The sequence below is a fragment of the Rhineura floridana genome, chromosome 1 (assembly GCF_030035675.1).
Source record: "Rhineura floridana isolate rRhiFlo1 chromosome 1, rRhiFlo1.hap2, whole genome shotgun sequence".
NCBI classification, from domain to species: Eukaryota; Metazoa; Chordata; class Lepidosauria; order Squamata; family Rhineuridae; genus Rhineura; species Rhineura floridana.
This window is the reverse complement of record NC_084480.1, coordinates 139,340,100-139,350,483: the sequence shown is the minus strand read 5'-3', so window position 1 is coordinate 139,350,483 and position 10,384 is coordinate 139,340,100.

The window sequence follows — 10,384 nt, the reverse complement described above, 5'->3', positions numbered from 1 at the left end:
TGTGGAGACCATGTCCAAGTGCCTGGAATCCGTGAGTGGATGGATGGGCAGGAACAGGTTGAAGTTGAACCCTGATAAGACCGAGGTACTACTTGTGGGAGACAAGGGAGGGTTAGGAGATGTTGACCTGGTGTTTGGTGGGGTGAAGTTGCCCCTACAAGACCAGGTCCGCAGCCTCGGGGTTGTTCTTGATTCCAAGCTGTCCATGGAGGCTCAGATTTCGGCTGTGAGCCGGGCAGCTTGGTATCAATTACACCTTATACGTAGGCTGCAACCCTACCTCCCTGTTCAACAGCTCCCGCTTGTGTTGCATGCCCTGGTCACCTCTCGATTGGACTACTGTAATGCGCTCTACGTGGGGTTACCCTTGAAAACGACCCGGAAATTACAACTTATACAGAATGCAGCGGCGCGCTTGCTTACCAACAGCCGCCGATGAGACCACATCATGCCAGTGTTATTTGATCTACACTGGCTGCCGGTTCTTTTCCGGGCCTGATTCAAGGTGTTGGTTTTAACCTTTAAAACCCTGTACGGTTTTGGCCCAGCTTACCTGAAAGAGCGCCTCCACCGCCACCAATTATGCCGCCCAACTAGATCAGCCACACAAGGCCTTCTCTCAATCCCGCCAACCAAAACAGCTAGGTTGGTGGGTACTAGGGAGAGAGCCTTTTCTGTGGTGGCCCCCACTCTCTGGAACTCCCTCCCATGTGATCTTCGACATGCCCCTTCCCTAGATGTATTCCGCAAGGCCCTAAAGACGTGGCTATTCCAACAAGCCTTCGAGGTCCTTGGGAAGGGTAAATCGTCATGAGTCTGTCATCTATTGTATGTTGTTAATATATTGCTTTTATATGTATTGATGACTGTCCAGTATTTCTATCTATTGTTATTAATGTGATTGCATCTGATATTATTGTATTTTATCTTTTTTAATGTCCGTTAATTGCCAGATAGGCGACAAACAAATTAAATATTATTATTATTATTATTATTATTATTCTAATACTGACGCTACTAGAAGAACATTGTCCTCATCCTTCTTTGGGAATTCAGAGACTGTTCTGAAGGCTTATAACATTGTTGGTGTTGAAGCCAACAGGGTTTGGCGCTCAACACAGTGCCTGAATAAGAGATCGCCTCAGAACTGTAGGCTGGTTCATGTACAAATGTATATTGTTGGATGTCCTTATTCTTGACAACTGGGTAAACAATGACTAGCAGGTGAATGTGTAAATTGACTCTAGTGAAGTGATATGAAAATTGTATTTGTGATGTTGCATCTTTGGTGGCCTATTCATATATGCAAACTATTATGTTACCATCATCAAGTAATGAACACGCATGTGTGAACCCAAGCCTGTATGTAGCTTCGCCTCTCTGGAGGAATAGTGAGATCTAGGCACAATAAATAAACAAGAAAGACTGCCACATTAGTTGCAAAGGAAGATATGACTGAAAATTATTCATGTGGTCATATTTTATTGGGCCAACAGTGTTAATAAGGGGCACCTCAAAAGCTGAAAAAGGGTTCTGTTTTTATCTCTGTGTTGTAAGTTGCTCTGGGAAAAACAGTAGAAAAGTGGTATATAAATTATTATTATTATTATGCTATTTACATATATAACATACATTTTATTCAAAAAAACAATAAGTTATTACAAAAAACGTAACAAATGTAAGCTAAATAAAATCATCACTTTTATAATGGGTAGAGATAGATCTTAGGAACTTTGCTCTGATCTTCTTGGCTATAATAGCAAACAAAGCTACTTGCTTAGTATTGTGTGGATCATTTTCAGATAGCAGAATTAATGTTTTCTCAGATAATGTTCTGCCGAACATTGTTTCTGACAGAGGAACAATAAATTTCTTCCTAGGAGAAGAATGCAACTTACAAACCAGCATATAATGAACAATATTCTCTATTTGTGAAGCTCCACAAATACATAAACAAGGGTCCTGTTCAGAGCGGGATTCACGAGGCTGAGACGCAGGTGCAATCAAATCTTGTCTTATTAAAGTAATGGATACATCAAAAGCAGTGCGCTTCATAGAAATCTCTAAGCTAGCTCACTAGATGCCCCTATGCACTCTAGACATGCTCTGCAACGCATGTAGAAAATTGACTCACCAATGTAACCCAGAGAGCTGCAGTCTTAAGTAAGGAAAGTTTTAGATCGTAATCTCTGACTCCTTCGCAAGTCCTCCTGTCCGCTTCTCGCAGCGTCAAGAGCAGGGTGACGGGGTGTGCGCTTCCAATGGCTCATCCGAAAGAACCATCTCCTTAGCAACTGGCTCAAGGTCAGGGGGCGGTGACGCGCTTGGGGCATCTCGAGAACCGCTTGGTAAAGGGGGAGTCAGCGCCCCCTCTGGAACATATTCCAACGGCTCTTCTGACCTGTCTGTGGGCGGCACGCTCTCCGCTTCCGAGACTGCGCCATCCGTGGGAATTGGCCCGGAGTCAAACTCACTCCCCCTCCCAAGGTCTTGCTCAGACTCAACAATTCCTTGGTCTTCCGCCCCTCTGACAGCTGGGACACCTGGAACTCATGTCTCCCCCCTCTCTGGCCCTCGTGGGGCAGCGGAGGCTCAACAACAAGGAGTAATTGGTAATTTAGCATATCTTCCATCTAAAAACGCAGAAGCCATTGTCTCAAAACATAACTTAGTAAAGGCTTGTCTTAAAGGAAAGAATGTCAAAGTATACAGGTGGGGGGATAAACTATTGTCCTATTTGCACATTAAGTACAACGCAGCTGTGGCCCTTTAAAAGGTAACTTTGGAACCATTTTTAAAAACCTCTTCACTTGCTGCATGATCACAACTTCAGCCAGCAATGCATTCAGGATTGTCACATTACTTCGGGTGCTGAACTTTTAAGATCTGTAAATAATTACAGACTATCGGGGGTGATTTAAGAAATTATTTATAACAGTTGCAGGTTAATGATCCATCACCATGTAGTTAATCACTGTCAGATAAATATGGGGATAGCAAGTGCAGAATTCTGCTGCCATCTGCTGTTATATCTGCTGTGAACCTTCTTCCCACCTACAGAATACACAAAAGAAATCAAGCATTAATAGAAGTACTAGAATGGGAATGATCACCAGATGACAGTAGAGAATTGACAGATAGATAGTCAAGTTTGGTATATCCTGACTGTATGCTCGATAACAAGTGATGGCTCACAGATACTTAACACTACACAAGAGTCATATCACTTCATATCACCTCAATTCAGCTGCTAATCTTCATGCATGCATGTATGTCGCTTGATTTATCTGCAAAGTTGCTGTACACTTGAAGATTGGCAGATGAATACGTGAAATGTGTTCATTGAAGAACACCGCATGTAAAGTTGACATATGGAGATACAAAAGTTCTAGTCTGTGGTGATATAGCTGCGAGATTCACATATTGCTTGATATTGGAGTTATCAGTCTGAAATAATCAAAAGCAGCATTATCATGGAACAGAAAGTGTACAGAGAGATTGTGTATTTTTTTAAAAAAAGCTCTAGTCTGTGTCACCATTGTTGTCATGGTGGCCAGGAATGCCCTTCAAATTTAAGGAAGTTAAAATTACTTGGTTCTTTAAACTTTCCCCCCTAGGTTTAAAGAGCATTTCTAGCTTCTGTGGCAAAGCGCCACATGGCCAGGCCACCTCACCCAGAATGCCTCACTCTGAGGAAGGATTCTCTTGGCCCTTCCTAGAGCAATGCAGGGAGAAGGTGGCTGGGGTGGCAGAGCACTCTCTCAGGATGGGTGGCACAGCCAGGAGCAGCAGGGCCAGTGGACAATGAAGCAAGTGAATGGAAGCTGTGTTGCTATGTGCCTTCAAGTCAGTTATGACTTATGGTGACCCTATGAATCAGCGATCTCCAACAGCATCTGTTATAAACCATCCTGTTCAGATTTTGTCAGTTGAGGTCTGTGGCTTCCTTTATGGAATCAATCCATCTCTTTTTTGGCCTTCCTCTTTTTCTACTCCCTGCTGTTTTTCCCAGCATTATGGTCTTTTCTAGAGAATCAAGTCTTCCCATTATGTGTCCAAAGTATGAAAACCTCAGTTTCATCATTTTAGCTTCTAGTGACAGTTCTGGTTTAATTTGTTCTAACACCCAATTATTTGGTTTTTTTCCGCAGTCCATGGTATCCGCAAAGCTCTCCTCCAATACCACATTTCAAATGAGTTGATTTTTCTCTTATCCACTTTTTTCACTGTCCAATGTTCACATCCATACACAGATATCAGGAATACCAAGGTATGAATGATCCTGACATTGGTGTTCAGTGATACACCTTTGCATTTGATGGTCTTTTCTAGTTCTCTCGTAGCTGCCCTCCCCAGTCCTAGGCTTCTTCTGATTTCTTGGCTATTGGCTCCATTTTGGTTAATGACTGTGCCAAGGTATTGATAATCCTTGACAAGTTCAATGCCCTCGTTGTCAACTTTGAAGTTACATACATTTTTGGTTGTCATTACTTTAGTCTTCTTGACGTTCAGCTGTAGTCCTGCTTTTGTGCTTTCTTCTTTAACTTTCATCAGCATTCCTTTCAAATCATTACTAGTTTCTGCTAGTAGTATGGTATCGTCTGCATATCTTATATTATTGATATTTCTCCCTCCAATTTTCACACCTCCTTCATCTTGGTCCAATCCTGCTTTCCGTATGATATGTTCTGCATATAGATTAAATAAATAGGGCAATACACCCCTGTCTCACACCCTTTCTGATTGGGAATCAATCGGTTTCTCCATATTCTGTCCTTACAGTAGCCTCTTGTTCAGAGTATAGGTTGCGCATCAGGACAATCAGATGCTGTGGCACCCCCATTTCTTTTAAAGCATTCCATAGTTTTTCATGATCTACACAATCAAAGGCTTTGCTGTAATCTATAAAATCTCTCCAATTCCTCTTTTTCTGCATTTGCCGTTGGAGCGTAGACTTGGATGATGGTTATATTAATAGGTTTCCCTTTAAATCTCATTGATATAACTCGCTCAGACCTTGCGTTAAAGCTCTTAATTGTTTTTGCTACATCACTTCTCACTATTAGAGCAATCCTGTTTCTTCTTAATTTCCCATTTCCTGCATAAAATATTTTGTAGTTGCCTGATTGAAAATGCTCCATTCCCATCCATTTTAATTCACTCACGCCAAGTATTGTAATGTTGATACGTTCCATTTCTTGCTTGACAATTTCTAACTTTCCCTGGTTCATGCTTCTCACATTCCATGTTCCTATTATGTACATCGTATAACTCTGGACTCTCCTTTCGCATCTGTGCACATCAGCCTCTGGTCTTCCATTTGGCTTTGAACCAGTGCCATCATTAGTCACAGCACTACTCGTACTTGTACGTTGTTCTTCCCCAGTAGCTTGCTGAGTGCCACCTGACCTGGAAGTCTCATCTTCCAGCACTATCTCGTGTTGCATTTTGGATATTCTGTTCATAGGGTTTTCATGGTAAGAGGTATTCAGAGATGGTTTACCATTGCCTTCCTCTGAGTGTGGATGCATCTTAGTCTGGTGTTTCAGCTTTGACCATTCCACCTCAGGTGACCCTGCTAAGAGTCTAGCCTCTTGGTCTAGACTCCTGACAGCATTGCTCTCAACTCCTCCTCACCACAAGGTGTGCATCCTAGAGGAGGGAATGGAGGCTGTATGGGGGACAATTAACCATCCTTCTATGCCTACTGCTTTAGATAATTTTCTCAGCTTGCCTCAAGAAAGGGCTAGCCCTGGCTAGGAATAGGCCAGGAGGTGCAGTGCACCACCTGAAGCACTGATTCACCCTATGTTAATAATTCTTTGAGAAACTGCCTTTTCAACTGATGACATTACTCATTAAAAGAACGAGGAAAGAACTTATGACATTACTCATTGAAAGAATGATGGTATGTTTTAGAGCAGGAAAATTTCTGGTTAAAAATTGGTGGCAGCTAGTGTGCCTCCAGAGAGCCTTCCAAAAACCATCCACCTGACTTGCCCAGTTCTGCTTCCCAACCCTCCCCTCTGCCAGCTCCAGGTGTACTTAGCACCTAGATGCCAACATATTGTAAATAAATTTACCCTATCATAATTACAAAAATCTCCCCCATACATAGTAGTCTATACTACAAACAGTACAGCTTCAAAAAGACTTTCATCTTTTGACATTTTGGTCTGTGTCATGCAAGCTAGATTGGGTCTCATTGATATATGTGGAATCCAGCACTTGCCCCTTCAATGCCCTATCTGGAGCCTAAGTAAGGGTCTGAAACTGCTTAATAATATGCTTTTATATGATGTCAGCACAGGCCATTGTAATAGGTAGAAGTTGTATCCTGTAAAGAGTTGATTCTGTTTGTAAGAATGGATGATGTCACATACAAGCAGGAGGAGTAGGAGCTACAGGGCACTGTCAGATATCCAGCAGGAAGATCCATATAATGCCTGTGTCCAGGAAGCCCAAACATAGACTGGGAGGGGCTGTAGGCTCCAGGCCACAGAGACTGTCAGAAAGAGTGGAGGCTTGCTGGGCTGTGCCAGGTAGGAAGAGCCATATAAGGAGTGTGTACAAGAAACCCAAATATGGAAATGGAATGTGCTTATCTTCTTTGGCTGCCTGCCTGGAAATTCCTCATGTTGACTGACAGGATACAGACGTTGGTAGGGCCAATGACATGAGTGGGCATGTTTAATACAGTTGGACCCCACTTTTCAGCGTTCTGCTTCTCGGCATTCCGCTAATACGGCGTTTTTCAATTACAGTAGGGCCCCACTCATAATGGCGCTTGTTCCACTTTTTTTGGCATTTTTCGGCATGACGCGTTCCGAGAAGGGCATTGGGCATCATTTTATTGTCGGTGTTCCACTTTTTGACGATTTTTGCTTTTTGGCAGGGGTCTGGAACCTAACCCGCCATATGAGTGGGGCCCTACTTTACAACTAATGAGGCCAAAGGGGTGGGACAGCCCACTAGTATATAAGTTATGGCAATTCATTGCTCAAAAGAGACTCCAAAATATGCTGTTAAAGTGATGACAGCAGGAGGGAGAGTGTGTGATTGATGACCCAGAGAAGTTTATCCACTGCTGACAACTACTAGGGGGTCTCTCAGCAGCTGAATCATGTTGTATCTGCTCTGTTAGTGCTGTTTATTGTGTAGTCCTTAGCTCATGAATAAATCTTGTTAATTAGCACAGCTGGTGTTAATGTCATTGCCTACCTGGATCTGTTTAAAAGAACATCTACCCCCCCTCCCAGTAGAACACTCTGCAAACAGCAAAACCAAAACAAACTCTGCTCCAATAGTGCCCCATTGTAGCTGCAGAGCGTGAGACTGAAGATAGGAACGTTATAAACCATTACATTTAGACAGTCCAAGAAATTGGTTTTGTACCTTAAAGTTCATATGAATAATAAAGCCTCTAAACTTCACAGTACAAAAGGCTACCAGATCCAATATCTCTGTGCACAGCTACAAGGCAAGACCATCCATAATGCAGCTGCCCCAGGTAAAGACAAAGGTCTGGGCCACAGTGTGTCAAAACGGATAGTAAATGCACCAGAGCAAGGGGCTTGCTGAGTGAATCATTTCAAATGACTCTAACAATGTTGTGTTATTTTTTATTGCTTTTTGGGCTAAAGGGCCCCAAAGTGGTGAACAGAATATAAAAGAAAATAATATAAAATAGCAAAATCATAAAATACTCACCAATCACAGTAGATATGTGTTCGTGAGCTGAATTCATGTTCTCACCACAGATACAGGAGCAAGCCCATCCAAAACCTGGGGATACCTGGGGGGCATGCCTTGCCCTTGCCACAACCCAAAGGAGCAATCCCAAAGTTGGGACTTTAAAGCAAGGCATTGCTAGAACAAAGTTTTTCCCCTTTGTTTTAGCAGGGGTTTCAATGCAAATCCTTTCGGATTCAGGAAGAGGTTTGCACTGAAACAGCAGCTAAAACAAAGGTGGGCTTTTTCCTTCCTTTGAGCAGCAGGGCTGCCAGATCAAAATTTTAATGTAAAGCCAAGCAATACAAAACAGCCAACAACAAGCCAAACAAATTTTAATATATTTTTCATACTAGTCACATCACATGAAAAGCTCCAGATCCAGGTCATTACTATCCTCCCCATTGGAATGAGTGGAACATACGGCATAAACCTTGTCCGGTGTGAAGTTTTTTAGCATTTCTGGAGATGCAGTAAAGTCTTTGCAACATTTGCTTGAAAGCAATAGTTCTGCCCTGATTCTCACAATTGCATCAAGAAGATTCAGCTGCATTCTGTTTCTTGCCTTCATTTTAACGGAGGATACAAGAGAAAATATCCTCTCAACTACAGCATTGCTGACAGGGGTTATTAGGCAAGTAAGGGCAAAGGTGGCGAGCTCTTTAAATGCCTGATGCTAAAGTACACCAATCCAAAACTGTTCAGTGTCTACAGGGAGTCCATCTTTCTTAAATGGAGCTTCTTCTTTCCAATCGACAAAAGGCATTTGTCTGTATTGTTCTTCAATTTTGCTGACGTTGGCATTGTTTCCTGCATGGTGTATAAAGGGTAACTCGGAAAACATAGGCCTTGAAATTTGATTTAAAATTATCACAGGGCTCAATTTTGATAAACCTTCAAATGTATTTCTCGCCAACGGAAGTCTGCATGTAAGTTGCCTGAGAGCTTCTTCTAGCATAGACATACATCTTTCTTTGACATTTTTTCTTTCTAGATGAGCCTCAGCACTGTTGTTCTGCTGTAGGAACTTATTACATACTGTTAAGAATTTGACACCAAAATCAACTTGATGAATATTTTTTTTCTGTCTTTTGGCATCATACAGTCTGTTCTGAAGACTCTTCTGATGTAAGAATATTTGTTGGTACAATTCATGAGGATCAGCTTTGGTTTGCTGAAAAAGGCTGTTCAGTCTTTCAGATTCCTGCACAACAGGTGTTGCAAACTCAAAGAACAAGTAGTTTTTGTAGTCTGACAACATTTCCTTTAGAAGTCTTGTTTTGAATTTTGTAGCAAATTGTGATTGGGCTAGTTCAGCAGAAGTGAAATAAACCTTTAGCTCTTCCCAGTTCATCAAAATATTAAACATAACCTTTCCACGCACAAGCCACCGTGTAAATGAAGGTTTTTCAAAGGGAAGGGGGGCAGTTCGGGTTGGCTCAAATTCTGTAGCTGTGTTCATCACTCTAAACAATTCTTTGTATGCTTCTTGTCTTAATTCACTATGGTGAAACCAATTGGGTATTTCTGACAGTAAAAATCCGATATTTGATGGTAGCTTGGATACTGCATATTGAATGCACAGTGACAGCGAATGACAGATACATTTGAGTTGCACACAGAAAGGAGATACAGCTTTTAGTCTAGACCACACAGAGTTGTTGCACCCAACCATGTTTGATGCACCATCCTTTGCAAAACCAATGCAATTTGCAAGACTCTGGCCACATCTTTTTATTTCTTCGTCAATCAAATTGAATATCTTTTCTCCTGTAGCCTCTTGCACCAGAATTAAACCTATAAATCCAGTTACAATTTCCTTTCTCCTATCACTTAAAAATCGAACTAACATACACAAGTGTTTTTGTGTTGAAATGTCAGCAGATTCATCTATAATGATGGCATATTTCTTGTTCTGAAAGTCATCAATGAGATCAGTTTTCAGTGCAGGCGAAATGATGTTTTTGATTAAGCATGCACATTTACTTTTATGTAACTTTATGTGCTACAGTGTACTCCCATGCCCATGTGCTATCATGATTTCACTCAGGTGGTCAACTGTACGTATTGCACAATGGCAGGTCATGCTTACAGCAATTTGCAGCTCTACTGCCTTAACTTTATCCTTATCTAGCCTAGGAGTATTTCTTACATTAAGTTGCGTCTGGCCTTGTAATGGAGTTCTCTGCTTGTGTCTCTCCGATTATTCATGATTTGAGAGGTTGCTAAGTCTTGGTAAAATGTTGCAGTGGCACAAATTACAATAAGCTGCCCCCGATCCATCAGCAGCCTTTTGGACCCATACAAATGTTTCTTCCCATTTGCTTTTGTACTTACGATTGCTATCGTAAGAAGGTTTCCATTTATTTGACAACATGGCCATGGCTGTTGATAATAAATGATTTATAAAAACAGCCGAAGGTGTCACAGTTTCACCACAAAACGTTATTCCATATATAAAGTACACTTCACGACATCTCTTTCTCTTCCTCTCACTCACACAAGCACGCAGCCGAGTGGAGACACACCGGGCAGGCGTCTTCCTGGCAACTGCAGGCCTATCGCGTGCACAGCTGCCGACTTAGAAAAAGGATAGTATGTAATTTTCATGCAGATAATTTTAGCATGTAAAAAAGCCAAAAAGCCAAATGAA